This window comes from Dipodomys spectabilis, unplaced genomic scaffold (assembly GCF_019054845.1).
Source record: "Dipodomys spectabilis isolate Male_0828 unplaced genomic scaffold, ASM1905484v1 ptg000127l, whole genome shotgun sequence".
Lineage (NCBI taxonomy): Eukaryota > Metazoa > Chordata > Mammalia > Rodentia > Heteromyidae > Dipodomys > Dipodomys spectabilis.
The window spans coordinates 1143586-1160454 of record NW_024870804.1 but is presented as its reverse complement, the minus strand read 5'-3'; positions in this window follow the sequence as shown (position 1 = coordinate 1160454).

The following is a 16869-nucleotide window of genomic DNA, read 5'->3' as shown; positions in this document are numbered from 1 at the left end:
AATTGTTTTCCAGTAACTTTTTTTTTCCTCTTATAATTTTTATTTTAGGAATAGGTGAATGTGTGTTTTCCTTTCTTTTCTTGTCTTCTTTCTCTTTTTCTTTCTTTTTTAACTATCTTTTTGTTTTTTGTCTAGCTCTACTGAACTTCTGATCTTTTTTTCTCCCTTTCTCATCCTTTTCACCTTTTCCTCTCTTATGATCTTCTTTATGTGACTTAACGCTTGTCCTGCACATCCTCAGATAAATCCGTAGTTAACTAGTAGACCCTATCCCCCATTGTGTACACACTTAATCCACAAATTTATTACTCAATTCAAAACCTCTGAGACTTAAATTCCTTAATAGCAGTACTACCTCTTTATACCTACATAATATTTTAAGCATTTTTTTAAGTTTTTCACTTCTCCTCTATGTCCCTTCCCTTCTCTTAATATACTCACATTCCTCTCTAAATAGATGGTCTTTTAATCTCCATAATAATATTAATTTTTACGTTTCTATTTTTTTCTGGTCTCTTTTCATTTCCCTTTCCCTTTCTTCTTTCTCTCTCTCTCTCTACTTGCATCCTACCCAAAATATTTCCTGCATTGGGATTAGGACATAGTTAACTCTCCCTGTGCCTCCCCACACCAATCTATTCCTTTTTTTTACCCACATCTCTCCCTAACCCTAATAATTTCTGGTTTTCCAAATTCTTCTCTGCGGTTCGAAGCCCATTAACATATAGTTGTTTGATTTTTAATAGATGTATCTGTTGAACTACATTGTATCTGTAGACTATTGACTGTACAAATACAAACTTTGATTGATGGTTGCCTTAAGATAGTGTTCTAGCACAAAACTGGTGCTATTTTCATCTCAAATGGGCAGAGTAAGCTGGAAAAACACAAGAAAAATTGCAAATCCGGATATCTCAATTCCCAATCTTGATAATCAGGGGTCAGAACAGATAATGAATAATCCAGAGGAGAGTTCCCAAATAGCTCTACAAACACTGCTGGCAAACATGATAAATGAGAAGTTTGACAAATTACAAAGGACTCTATATGAGCATGAAAGGGAGAGAGAGGAGGCATCCCAGAAGCTTATACAGGAATATCATAAGCGTGAGGAAGCTACTCAAAAAATGATACAGGATTTGCGTGAACAACTTGAGAATACTCAAAGAGAAAGGGAGGAATGGCATGAGCAGGCTGAGAACACTCAAAGAGGACTGCAGGAATCCCACGAACGGGAGGAAAGAGAACTGCAGGAATCCCACGAACGGGAGGAAGCTAATCAAAGAGTAATACAGGAATTGTGAGACCAGGTAGAGAACACACAAAGATCACTAAAGGCATTCATGGAATCCATTAACAAAGAGCTGAAGGAAGTCAGGGAGACCACAAAGGGAATGATGAATGGAACCCAACAGAAGGAATGGGAGCCCAAAGAAATGATAACCAATCAACTAAGTGATTTGAGGACAAACACTGAACACCAAATTAAGGAAGTAAAGAAATTCATACAAGACCTAAAACAGAGCTTCAACAAACAACTTGAAGCCGTCAAAGCTGACCAATTAGAAGGAAAAGAGATAAAAAACAAAGTAGAGAGTCTTGACAGCAGGTTAGACCAGGCAGAAGATCGAATCTCAAGGATTGAAGACAGCCTAGATTTTATAGAGAAAGAACATACAACCATCCAAGACAAGTCCAAGAAATAAGATAGATCTATCCAACACTTGGAAGACACCATCAGAAGGCCTAATCTAAGGATAATGGGTGTAGAGGAGCACCTAGAAACAGAAGTTAATGGTCTAGGAAATTTGTTTAACAGGATCCTAGCAGAGAAGTTCCCAAACATACAAAATGATAGGCCTATTCAGATACAAGAAGCTTTTAGAAAACCAAATAGACCAGACCAGAAGAGGACATCCCACCGTCACATTATAATCCTCACAGGATCAACTCAGAACAAGGAAAAGATCCTTATAACTGCCAAGGAGAAAGGGTAATCACCTAAAAAGGGAAACCAATTAGAATCACCTCTGATTTCTCAGCAGAGACAATCAAAGCAAGAAGAGCCTGGAATGATGTAGGACATGCCCTAAAAACAAACAACTATCAACCAAGAATTCTGTACCCAGCTAAACTCTCCTTCATAACTGAAGGCCAAATAAAAACCTTCCATAGCAAAGAAAAATTGAAACAATACATGTCCACCAAACCAGCCCTACAAAAGATTCTTAAAGATGTCCTACACATAGAAAACCAACAAGACCGCAATAAAGGCCAAGAAACTGCACCCAAAATGAGAATCCAAGAACCATAGGAAGAACCCAGTTTTTACAGCCGCCAAGAAGGTGGATAACATGGCAGGAACTCCCAAATACATCTCAGTCCTATCTCTTAACGTTAACGGACTGAACACTCCAATTAAGCGACATAGACTATCTAGTTGGATTAAAAAACAAGAACCTTCTATCTGCTGCCTGCAGGAGTCACATCTTGCCCGTAAAAACAAACACATTTTCAATGTTAAAGGCTGGAAAAAAATCTACCAAGCAAACAGACCCCATAAACAGTCGGGAGTTGCAATCCTAATATCAGATAAAATAGACTTCAAATTAAAATTCGGGAGAAGAGATAAAGAAGGTCGCTACATACTAATTAAAGGATCTCCCCTTCAGGATCATATTACAATTCTAAGTATCTATTCGCCAAATAATGGAGCACCCAAATTTATCAAAGAAACACTACTTTCCCTCAAATCTCATATAGATCCAAAGACATTAATTGTTGGGGATTTTAACACACCACTCTCCCCACTAGATAGATCAACTCGGCAAAAACTCAACAGAGAAATCGCAGATCAAAGCAGCTGCGTAGATCAACTAGACTTAACAGACATTTACAGAACATTTCACCCAGCAGCATCAGAGTAAACGTTTTTCTCAGCAGCACATGGAACGTTTTCTAAAATAGACCACATTTTAGGCCACAAAGCAAACTTGTCTAAATTCAGAAACATTGAAGTTATACCTTGCATCCTCTCTGACCACAAGGGAATAAAATTAGAACTGAACACCAAAAGCCACCAAAGAATGTCCGGCATCACATGGAGGCTGAACAACACACTGATGAATTATGAGTGGGTCATGGAAGAGATTAGAAAGGAAATTCAAATGTTCATGCTATTCAACAAAAATGAACACACAAATTACCAGCTCCTCTGGGACACAGCAAAGGCAGTACTCAGAGGCAAATTTATAGCTCTGAGCTCCTACATCAACAAATTGGAGAGATCTGAAACTAACAATTTAATGACACATCTAGACCTCCTTGAAAAAGAGCAGCAAGATAAACCCCAATCCAGTAGACGGAAAGAAATAATCAAAATTAAATCAGAATTAAATGAATTAGAATCCACCAAACTATAGAAAGAATCAACAAAACAAAGAGTTGGTTCTTCGAAAAACTTAACAAAATTGACAGACCCTTAGCAAATCTTATCAGAAAAAGAAGAGAACACACCCAATTTAATAAACTCAGAGAGTAGAACGGAAACATCACTACGGAAACAACCAAGATTCAGAACGTTATAAGGGAATACGTCTCAAAACTTTATGCTAATAAGTTTGAGAACTTGACAGAAATGGACCTCTTCTTAGCAAATATTGACATGCCAAAACTAAACCAAGATGAGTTAGACTATCTTAACAGGCCCATATCAAGCACTGAAATAGAAACAGCAATAAGAGTCTTCCCAGCTAAGAAAAGTCCAGGACCAGATGGTTTTACAGCGGAATTTTACAAGGCCTTCAAAGCAGAGCTCACACCAATACTCCTCCAACTCTTCAATGAAATTAAAAGAGAAAGTTCACTACCAAACACATTCTATGAAGCCATCATAACCCTCATCGCAAAACCAGGCAGGGACTCATCAAAGAAAGAGAACTATAGACCCATTTCTTTGATGAATATTGATGCAAAACTTCTCAACAAAATTTTGGCCAATCGACTTCAACAATTCATCCAAAATATCATACACCATGATCAAACAGGATTCATTTCAGGGATGCAAAGCTGGTTAAATATACCCAAATCAATTAATATTATTCATCACATCAACAGGAGCAAGAATAAGAACCACATGGTTATCTCAATAGATGCAGAAATAGAATTAGACAAGATCCAACACCCCTTCCTGATGAAGGTTTTGGAAAAATTAGGAATCCATGGAACATTCCTCAATACAATAAAGGCTGTATATGACAAACCTACAGCCAGTATTATACTCAATGGTGAAAAACTAAAGCCATTTCCTCTTAACTCAGGAACAAGACAAGTATGCCCACTCTCTCCACTTCTCTTCAATCTAGTATTAGAACGCCTAGCTACAGCAATAAGACAAGATGCAGACATAAAGGGGATCCAAATAGGGAAAGAAGAAAGAAAACTCTCCCTCTTTGCAGATGACATGATCTTGTATTTAAAGAATCCCTAGACTCCACACCCAAATTACTCAAGCTGATTCAAAACTTTGGCAAAGTAGCAGGTTATAAAATTAACCCCCCAAAATCAATGGCTTTTCTGTATGCCAACAATGAGAAAAGTGTGGCTGAAATTAGGAAAGCAACTCGATTTGTAATAGCCCCACAAAAAATAAAATACCTAGGAATTAACTTAACTAAAGAAGTGAAGGACCTCTATGATGAAAACTTTAAAATCTTGAAAAAGGAAATCAACACAGAACTAAAAAAATGGCAAAGCCTCCCATGCTCCTGGATTGGAAAGATCAACATCGTGAAAATGGCAATACTTCCCAAGGCTATCTACAAATTCAATGCAATACCTATCAAAATTCCACCCTCATTCTTCAAGGAAATAGAAGAACAATCCAAAAATCCATATGGAACAATAAAAGACCCCGAATAGCAAAAACGCTCCTCAACGGAAAGAACACTGCTGGAGGAATATCAATACCAAATTTCAAACTCTACTATAAAGCCATAGTAATCAAAACAGCTTCCTATTGGCATAAGAACAGACCTCAGGACCAATGGATTAGAATTGAAAACCCAGAAATGAACCGACAGACCTATAGCCATCTAATCTTTGATAAGGGAGCTAAATCAATAGAATGGAAGAAAGACAGCCTCTTCAGTAAATGGTGCTGGTAAAATTGGTTAACTACATGTAGAAAACTAAAGCTAGATCCTTATATATCACCCTGCACCAGAATCAACTCCGAATGGGTCAAAGACCTTGAAGTCAAAGCAGACACTCTGAAAACATTACAGGATGGAATAGGAGAAACCCTAGGTCTCCTTGACTCAGGCCGAAATTTTTTGAATAGAGACCCGGAAACACGAAAAATCAAAGAAAGGTTGGACAAATGGGATTGCATAAAGTTGCAGAGCTTCTGCAGGGCAAAGGACATAGCTAGCAAGATCAATAGAAAGCCCACGGATTGGGAGAAGATCTTTACTAGCCATACAACGGACAAGGGTCTCATATCTAAAATATACTTGGAACTCAAAAAATTAAACCCCCCAACAACAAATCCTCAAAGAAACAACTGCCCAACAAATAAGTGGGCGAAAGACTTAAAGAGAAACTTCTCTGAAGAAGAAAGAAGGATGGCCAATAGACACATGAAGAAATGTTCAACATCCCTAGCCATAAAAGGAATGCAAATCAAAACAACATTGAGATATCATCTCACCCCAGTTAGAACGGCAAAAATCAAGAACTCTAACAACAACAGATGCTTGAGGGGATGTGGACAGAAAGGAACCTTACTTCATTGTTGGTGGGAGTGTAAACTTGTTCAAACCCGTTAGAAAGCAGTATGGAGGTTCCTCAAAAGACTTCACATTGAACTCCCCTATGACCCAGCAATCCCACTTTTGGGCATTTACCCAATGTTTACAAACAAGACCACACTAAAGCTACCAGCACAACAATATTTATTGCAGCATTATTTACCATAGCTAAGATATGGAACCAACCCAGATGCCCCTCAGTAGATGAATGGATCAAGAAAATGTGGTTTATATACACAATGGAATTCTATGCCTCCATCAGAAAGAATGACATTGCCCCATTTGTTAGGAAATGGAAAAACTTGGAAAAAATTATATTAAGTGAAGTAAGCCAGGCCCAAAGAAACATAGGTCCCATGGTTTCCCTTATTTGCAATATCTAGTATATGTATGAGTCAAGCAGAAAAGGTCAGATAATGTGATGTCAAGAAAATGAACCCTTAGATATGTATTTTAAGGTTTTTTTCTTTCATGCATGTGTTTCTAACGCATTTATAAGATTATCTCTTTGTTGCTTTGTATGTCCCTCCCCCACAGTATAACCCTTGCTTTCACTATATTTGATGTCAATATAACTTGTGGAGGAGATGGGGAAAAACCAGTTGTTTAAGGATACAGGTGGACCTGTTGCAACAATGAGAAGTACAAGTTGACTTGTCCAAAACGAGCTTTACAACGTCGGTGCGGGGGGGTGGGGTGGGGAAGGAGAAGGATTGGAATGGGGGGGAAGGTGGAGGCTGGGAAGGGATGTCAAGGGTAAACCAAAGGAGGAGGCTGCAATGCTTGGTAAGAAATGTACGCATTTTCCTGCCCATGTAATTGTAACCCCTCTGTACAGTATGTTCACAAATAAAATGAAATTAAATTTAAAACAAAAAACAAAAAAAACAAAAAAACCTGAAATACACATGTCTGTTATAATATACCAACAACCAAAGAACATGAAAATATCATATCATACCTAGACATTGCATACATATAGAGATTAATAGAAATAGAAACATCAATAAGATAGCCCTGCACAGCCACTAGGTAGAAATTGGAATCCTTATACAAGTGCTTGGCACTTAAAGTGATATAGACAGTTTGTTAAACATATTGGCAATCTTTAAGATATTATACATAGAGTTGCATCTATGATCCAGCATTTTCAGTCATAATTTTATATAAAAATATATTTCAAGTTATGTCAAATGATACACATGTACAAGAATAAATATTGCAAAACCTTTTACAATAGAATATAATAAATTGTTGAAATGCCCATTGAGGATGTAATACAATTATACACATGCATGCAAAGCAACATGAAATAAATTTACATGGACTTACTTGGGAAACACTAATATTGCATTGAAAAATGGATAAAACAGACTACATTTTCTTTTTTTTTTTTTTTTTTTTGGTGTGGGGTGTCCCGTAGCGGGGCATGAACACTGGGCCTGGGCACTCTCCCTCAGCTCTTCAGCTCAAGGCTAGTGCTCTATCACTTGAGCCACAGCTCAACCTCCGGCTTTTTTCTTTTTGCTTATGTGGTGCTGAGGAATCAAACCCAGGGCCTCCTGCATGCAAGGCAAGCGCTCTACCACTGACCCATCTTCCCAGCCCTATACTACATTTTCTAGTTACAATGAGATGTACAAGTCGTTATGTCGAAAATGAAGTTTAGAACTTTCGTGGGGGGGGGCGGGGAGGATTGACGGGGGGGGGGGGGGTCGGGGGCAGGATGGGAAGGGACGGGAAGGGGAAACAAATGAGGAGGCTAAAATGCTTGATAAGAAATTATATGAGCTTTTTTAAATTGGCACATCTGTAGTGGTAGACTATGAAGTAATATTTGGTCAAGTGGAGGGTATTTTCTAATGATGACAGGAAGTGACTACTACTAAATATTGGAGTATTTTGAGAGGGCAGTGATGATAAAATATTCTAGAATTTAAGGAGATGTTCATAGTCCAACTCTTAGACATTCTATGAATCATTGTACTTTATTGAAGAATTGTAGATTGCATTTATGCTAACCTTATTTTAGAATAGTAGTGGGTGAATCTGAGTGATAATTTAGAATTTAAAATCAGAGAATTCTGTAATGAATGAGTTTAGTACGTTGATGAATAAGACTATCAATAAAATTTTATCTGTGACATATCCTCTGAGTGACTATGTATGATATTGTGAGCCAGTAAATATTCTACAAAATTATGTAAATTGAGGGATGAAATAGGATAGAGAGGGATGAGGGATAGTGAACCTCAAGTTGCACTGTATTAGCCATGAAATGTGTCTTAGTGGTAGACTGTTTGCCTTGCAAGTATGAAGCCCTGAGTTTGATTCCTCAGTACTACATAAACAAAAAAAAGCTGGAATTGGCACTATGACACAAGTCGTAGATTTCTGGCATGAGGATAAGAATCTCAAGGCATTTCCAAGGCCTTGAGTTTAAGCCCCAGGACTAGCCAAAAATAAAAAAGATGCATTGTTTTACGCCAGGCACTAGAGGCTCACGCTTTTTTCCTAGATACTCAGGAGGCTGATGGTTGAGGTTTGAAGCCAACCCTGGCAGGAAAGTCTGTGAGATTCTTATCTCCAATTAAATCTCAGAAAAATCTGAAATTGCTGCTTGCCTCACGTGATAGAGTTCTAGTGTTCATCCAAAGGAGCTCAGGGACAGCGCTTAGACCCAGAGTTCAAACCTCAGGAGAGAAAAAAGAAAAAAACTCACTAAATACTATTCCTAAACTGCTTTGTCAAACTGCAATTCCCATTCAACTACTTAAAGTTAATTAAAAAATATGATAAGAATAAAATACGAGTCATTTTGGGAGCAAGACATAGGTAGAATTGAAAGGTTGTTTACAGGGGACAAAGTAAATTTTATATCAGGAAGTTTGAATTGAAATTTGTTCTTCAGTATTCTTACATCATTTATGAAAGTGACAGTACTGCCAGTTATGGGTCAATTTCCTTGAGGAACAGATTGTATTCTGCTTTCTTTTCATAGGAAACCATACAGGTAATTTTTTTGCCACTTTTTTTAAATTGTGAAAGTACATTACATAGGGGTTACTATTACATGGCAAGGTAATAAGTACATTTCTTATCAAACATTGTCGCCTACTCCTTTGTTTCCCCTTCCCAATACTTCCCATCTCCCTCTCATCCCCCCCCCCCCACAGCCAAAGTTGTACATTTTATTTTTTGAAATAAAATCTTGTACATCTCATTGTTGCAATGGGTCCACCTGTATCCCTATTTAAACAATTTCTTTTTTCCCTCACCTCCACAAATTATACCAACATCAAATACAGTGAAAGCAGGGGATATACAGAGGGGAATGGACATACAAAGCAATAAAGAAATCATAGGTATGTTAGGAACAATCTCAAGAAAGAATACAAATTGAATCCTTATCTTGGGGTTCATTTTGCCTATCATCAAGTTAACTGACCATTTCTGCTGGTCTCAGACATAAATTAGTTACTGCAAATAAGGGATACCATGGGAGTTACATTTCTTTGGGCATGGCTTACTTCACTTAATTTATTATTATCCAAGTCATTCCACTTCCTAACAAACGGGGCAATTTCATTCTTTCTCATGGAGGCATAGAATTCCATTTTGTATATATGCCACATTTTCTTGATCCGTTCATCTACTGAGGGGCATCTGGGTTGGTTCCATATATTACCTTTGGTAAATAAATCTGCGATAAACATGGTTGTGTTTATAGCTTTGTTTGTGAACATTCGGGTAAATGCCCCAAAGTGGGATTGCTGGGTCATAGGGGAGCTCTATGTGGAGTCTTTTGAGGAACCTCCATACTACTTTCCAAAGTGGTTGAACTAGTTTACACTCCCACCAACAATGCAGTAAGGTTCCCTTCTCTCCACATCCCCTGAAGTATCTGTTCTTATTAGAGTTCTTGATTATAGCCATTCTAACTGGGTGAGATGGTATCTAAATGTTGTATTGGTTTGCATTTCTTTTATGGCTAGGGAGGTTGAGTATTTCTTCATGTGTCTATTGGTAATCCTTCTTTCCTCTTCAGAGAAGTTTCTCTTTAAGACTTTAGCTCGATTCTTTTTTGTCCTTCTCCTCCACAAATTATACCAACATCAAATTCAGTGAAATCAGAGGTTATACTGTGGGGGAGAGACATTAATGGTTATGTAGAAAAACAAACTTTACAACTTTGGCAGGGGGGGGGCGGGTAAAGATCGGATTGGGGGAGGTAAGGGGACTATGGGAATGGATGGGAAGAGGAAACAAAGAGGAGGCAACAATGCTTGATAAGAAATGTACCGTTATCTTGCCCATTTAATTGTAACTCCTCTGTATGGTATTCTCACAATAAAAAAAGAAAGAAAATAATAACAAAAAAAAGAAATGTACTCATTACCTTGTTCATGTAACTGTAACCCCTCTGTACAGTATTTTCACAATAAAAAAAACTTAATTTTAAAAAAAGAAAAAAAAGACTTTCGCTCACTTATTTATTGGGTAGTTGTTTCTTTGAAGATTTGTTGTTGGGGGATTCAATTTTTTGAGTTCCCGGTATATTTTAGATATGAGACCCTTGTCCGTTGTATGGCTAGTGAAGTACCTCTCCCAATCCGTGGGCTTTCTATTGTTCTTGCTCGCTATGTCCTTCGACATGCAGAAGTACTGCAATTTCATGCAATCCCATTTGTCCAACATTTATTTGAATTGTTGTGTTTCTGGGTATCTATTAAGAAAATTTCAGCTTGTGCCAAGGAGACCTAGAGTAGCTCTTATTCTGTTCTGTAATGTTTTCAGAGTTTCTGCTTTGACCCCGAGGTCTTTGATCCATTTGTAGTTGATTCTGCTGCAGGGTGATATATAAGGTTCTAGCTTTAGTTTTCTACAAGTATTTATCCAATTTTTTTCAGCACCATTTTCTGAAGAGGCTGTCTTTCTTCCATTCTAGTTTTTTAGCTCCCTTATCATGGATTAAGTGGCTATAGATCTGTGAGTTCATTTCTGAGTTTTCAATTCTATTCCAATGATCCTGAGGTCTTTTCTTGTGTCAGTACCAAGCTGTTTTGATTACTATGGCTTTGTAGTAGTGTTTGAAATTTGGTATTGATATTCCTCCTGCAGTGATCTTTCTGTTGAGGATTGTTTTAGCTATCCTGGGTCTTTTATTGTTCGATATGAATTTTTGGATTGCCTTTTCTATTTCGTTGAAGAATGAGGTTGGAATATTGATAGGTATCGCATTGAATTTGTCGATATCCTTGGCAGGTATTGTCATTTTCACGATGTTGATCCTTCCAATTCAGGAGCATGGGAGGTTTTTCCACTTCCTAAGTTCGGTTTTGATTTCCTTTTTCAGGTTTTTAAAGTTTTCATCATAAAGGTCCTTCACTTCTTTGATTGAGTAAATTTCTACATATTTTTTTGTGCACTATTATGAATGGAGTTGCCTTCCTGATTTCACCCACGCTTTACTCATTGTTGTCATACAGATAAGCCATTGATTATTGAGGGATAATTTTATACCCTGCTTCTTTGCCAAAGTTTTGAATCAGCTTCAGTAATTTGGAAGTGGAGTCCGTGTGATTCTTTAAAATCATGTCATCTGCGAAGAGTTTTATTACATCTTTCCCGATTTGGAACCCCTTTATGTTTGCATGTTGTCTTATTGCGGTAGCTAAGGATTCTAATACTAAGTTGAAGAGAAGTAGAGAGTGGACATCCTTGTCTCATTCCTGAGTTAAGAGGAAATGGCTTTAAGTATAACGCTGGCTGTAGGTTTGTCATATATAGCCTTTATTGTATTGAGTAATGTTTCCTGGATTCCTAATTTTTTCAGACCCATCATCATAAAGGGTTTGATGGATCTTGTTAAATGCTTTGTCTGCATCTGTTGAGATAACCATGTGGTTCTTATCCTTGCTCTTTGTTGATGTGATGAGTTATATTAATTGATTTGTGTATATTGAACCAGCTTTGCATCCCTCAAATGAAACATGTTATATCGTCATGTGTGATTTTTTGGATGAATTTTTGAAGTAGATTGGCCAAAATTTTGTGGAGAAGTTTTGCGTAATATTCATCAAAGAAATGGGTCTATAGTTCTTGTTATTTGATGAGTCACTGCCTGTTTTTGGAATAAGAGTTATTATGGTTTCATAGAATGAGTTCGGTAGTGAATTTTCCCTTTCAATTTCATTGAAAAGTTGGAGGATTATTGGTTTGAGCTTTGCTTTGAAGGACTTGTAGAATTCCACTGTAAATCCATCTATTCCTGGGCTTTTCTTAGATAGGAGGTCTCTTATTGCTGCTTCTATTTCCATCCTTGATATGGGGCTGTTAAGATGGTTTATCTCATCTTGGTTCATTTTTGGCATGTCCATATTTGCTAGGAAAAGTTCCATTTATGTCAAGTTCTCAAACTTATTAATATAAAGGTTTGAGAAGCATTCCCTTATAATGTTCTGAATCTTGTTTCTGTGGTAATGTTTCCATTCCCATCTCTGAATTTATTTGGGTGTATTTTCTTTTTCTGATAAGATTTGCTAACGGTCTTTCAGTTTAGTTAATTTTTTCGAAGAACCAACTCTTTGTTTTGTGGATTTTTTCTATGGATGTTAAAAAACATTCTAATTCATTTAATTTTAAGTATTTCTCTCCATCTACTGGGTTGGGGTTTATCTTGTTGTTCTTTTTCAAGGAGGTTCAGATATCTCATAAAATTGTTGGTTTAAGATCTCTCCAATTTGTTGATTTAGGAACTCAGAGCTATAAAATTCCTTCTGAGTACTGCCTTTGCTCTGTCCCAGAAGAGCTGGTAATTTGTGTCTTCCTTTTTGTTGAATATCATGAATATTTGAATTTACTTACTAATCTCTTCCCTGACACGCTGGTGATTCAACATTATGTTGTTAGCCTCCATGTGTTACAGGACTTTCTTTGTTGGCTTTTGGTGTTGAGTTCTAATTTTATTCCCTTGTGGTGTGAGAGAATGCATGGTAAAACTTCAATGTTTCCGAATGTGGACAAGTTTGCTTCATGACCTAAAATGGGGTCTATTTTGGAAACTGTTCCATGTGATGCTGAGAAAAACTTGTATTGTGATGCTGCTGGGTGAAATATTCGGTAGATGTTCATTATATCTAGTTGATCTATTCAGTTGTTTAGATCTGCAGTTTTTCTGTTGAGTTTTTGCTGATTTGATCTATCTCGTGGGTATAGTGGTGATTTAAATTCTTCAACAATTTATGTCTTTGGATCTATGTGAGATTTGAGGGAAAGTAGTGTTTCTTGGATAAATCTGGGTGATCCGTTGTTTGCCAAATAGAGATTTAGAATTTTAATATCCTCCTGAAGGGGAGATCCCTTAATTAGTATGTAGCGACCTTCTTTACGTCTTCTCACTAATTGTAATTTGAAGTCTATTTTATCTGATATCAGGATTTCCATTCAAGCCTCTTTATGGGGGCCATTTACTTGGTAGAATTTGTTCCAGCCTTTCACTTTCAAAATGTGTTTGTTTGTATGAGCAAGGTGTGACTCCTGAAGGCAGCAGATAGAAGGATCTTGCTTTTTAATCCAACTAGACAATCTGTCACTTAATTGGAGAGTTAATTCCATTAATGTTGAGAGTTAGGACTGAGAAGTGTTTGGGAGTTCCTGCAATGCTATCCAACTTCTTGGGGGCTGGAGCAACTGGATTCTTCCTATAGTTCTTGGATTCTCAGTTTGGGTGTGGTTTCTTCGTCTTTATTGTGCTCTTGTTGGTTTCCTACGTGTAGCACATCGTTAATTTTTTTTATTGGGCTGGTTTGTTGGAGATATATTATTTCAGTTTTTCTTTGCTATGGAAGGCTTTTATTTTACTTTCAGTTATGAAAGAGAGCTTAGCTGGTTACAGTAAGCTCGATTGATAGTTGTTTTTCCTTAGGACATGGCCTACATCATTCCAGGCTCTTCTTGATTTAATTGTCTCCACTGAGAAATCTGAGCTGATTCGAATTGGTTTCCCTTTGTAAGTATTTGATCTTTTCTACTTGACAGCTTTTAGGATTTTTTCCTTGGAATTGGTCAAGTGTGGATTATAATGTAATGGTGAGATATCCTGCCCTAGTCTGGTCTATTTGGGGTTCTAAAAGTTTCTTGTATCTAAATAGGCTTATCTTATTGCATGTTTGGGAAGTTCTCTGCTAGGATCATGTTAACCAAATTTCCTAGACCATTAACTTCTGTTTCTAGGTGCTCCTCTACACCAATTATCCTCAGATTAAGCCTTCTGAGAGTGTCTTCCAAATGTTTAATAGATCTATCATATCTCTTGGATTTGTCTTGGATAGTTGTATGTTCTTTCTCTGTAATAACCTAGCTGTCCTCAATCCCTCAAATTTGCTCCTCTGCATGGTCTAACCTACTGTCGAGATTTTCTACTTTGTTTTTTATTTCTTTTCCTTCTAATTGGGCAGCTTTTATGGCTTCAAATTCTTTGTTGGAGCTTTGTTTTAGATCTTGTATGAAATTCTTTACTTCCTTAATTCGGTGTTGTGTTAATTCTCAAATCAGTTACTTGATTGTTTATGGTTTCCTTGTACTCCCATTCCTTCTGTTGGGCTCCATTCATCATTGCCTTTGTGGTCTCCCTGAATTCTTTCAGCTTTCTGTTTTTTTTTTTTTGTTTTTTTTTTTTGTTTTTGGCATAAACATTGTGGGTTTTATCTTTTTTATTTTATTTTATTTTATTTGAGAACATACTGTACAGAGGGGTTACAATTACATGGGCAGGATAATGCATACATTTCTTACCAAGCATTGCAGCCTCCTCCTTTGTTTACCCTTCACCTCCCTTCCCAGCTTCCCCCCTCCCTCCCACCCAATCATACCCCCCTCCCCCCCCCCACCGACATTGTAAAGCTGGTTTTGACATGACTTTTTGTACTTCTCATTGTTGCAACAGGACCACCTGAATCCTTAAACGACTTGTTTGTCCCCATCTCCTCCACATGTTATACTGACATCAAATATAGTGAAAGCAGGGGTTACACTGTGGGGGAGGGACATACAAAGCAACAAAGAAATAATCTTATAAATGCGTTAGAAACACATGCATGAAAGAGACAAAAACATTAAAATACATATTTGAGGTTTCGTTTTCCTAACATCACATTATCTGACTTTTTCCGCTTGACTCATACCTATACTAGATATTGCAAATAAGGGAAACCATGGGACCTATGTTTCTTTGGGCCTGGCTTACTTCACTTAATATAATTTTTTCCAAGCCTTTCCATTTCCTAACAAATGGGGCCATGTCATTCTTTCTGATGGAGGCATAGAATTCCATTGTGTATATATACCACATCTTCTTGATCCATTCATCTACTGAGGGGCATCTGGGTTGGTTCCCTGTCTTAGCTATGGTAAATAATGCTGCAATAAACATAGTTGTGCTGGTTGCTTTAGTGTGGCCTTGTTTGTGATCATTTGGGTAAATGCCCAAAAGTGGGATTGCTGGGTCATTGGGGAGCTCTATGTGGAGTCTTTTGAGGAACCTCCATACTGCTTTCCAAAGTGGTTGAACAAGTTTACATTCCCACCAACAATGAAGTAAGGTTCCTTTCTGTCCACATCCCCTCCAGCATCTGTTGTTGTGAGAGTTCTTGATTTTTGCTGTTCTAACTGGAGTGAGGTGATATCTCAATGTTGTTTTGATTTGCATTTCTTTTATGGCTAGGGATGTTGAACATTTCTTCATGTGTCTATTGGCCATCCTTCTTTCTTCTTCAGAGAAGCTTCTCTTTAAGTCTTTCGCCCACTTACTTATTGGGCAGTTGTTTCTTTGAGGATTTGTTGTTGGGTGGTTTAATTTTTTGAGTTCCAAGTATATTTTAGATATGAGACCCTTGTCCGTTGTATGGCTAGTAAAGATCTTCTCCCAGTCCGTGGGCTTTCTATTGATCTTGCTAGCTATGTCATTTGCCCTGCAGAAGCTCTGCAACCTTATACAATCCCATTTGTCCAGCCTTTCTTTGATTTGTTGTGTTTCCGGGTCTCTATTCAGAAAATTTCGGTCTGAGCCAAGGAGACCCAGGGTTTCTCCTATTCCATCCTGTAAGGTTTTCAGAGTGTCTGCTTTGAGTTCAAGGTCTTTGATCCATTTGGAGTTGATTCTGGTGCAGGGTGATATATAAGGATCTAGCTTTAGTTTTCTACATGTAGTTAACCAGTTTTGCCAGCACCATTTACTGAAGAGGCTGTCTGTCTTCCATTCTATTGTTTTAGCTCCCTTATCGAAGATTAGGTGGCCATAGGTCTGTAGGTTCATTTCTGGGTTTTCAATTCTATTCCATTGGTCCTGAGGTCTGTTCTTATGCCAATACCAAGCTGTTTTGATTACTATGGCTTTATAGTAGAGTTTGAAATTTGGTATTGATATTCCACCAGCAGTGTTCTTTCCGTTGAGGAGCGTTTTTGCTATTCGGGGTCTTTTATTGTTCCATATGAATTTTTGGATTGCCTCTTCTATTTCCTTGAAGAATGAGGGTGGAATTTTGATAGGTATTGCGTTGAATTTGTAGATAGCCTTGGGAAGTATTGCCATTTTCACGATGTTAATCTTTCCAATCCAGGAGCATGGGAGGTTTTGCCATTTTTTAAGTTCTGTGTTGATTTCCTTTTTCAAGATTTTAAAGTTTTCATCATAGAGGTCCTTCACTTCTTTAGTTAAGTTAATTCCTAGGTATTTTATTTTTTGTGGGGCTATTACAAATGGAGTTGCTTTCCTAATTTCAGCCACACTTTTCTCATTGTTGGCATACAGAAAAGCCATGGATTTTTGGGGGTTAATTTTATAACCTGCTACTTTGCCAAAGTTTTGAATCAGCTTGAGTAATTTGGGAGTGGAGTCTATGGGATTCTTTAAATACAAGATCATGTCATCTGCAAAGAGGGAGAGTTTTATTTCTTCTTTCCCTATTTGGATCCCCTTTATGTCTGCATCTTGTCTTATTGCTGTAGCTAGGCATTCTAATACTAGATTGAAGAGAAGTGGAGAGAGTGGGCATCCTTG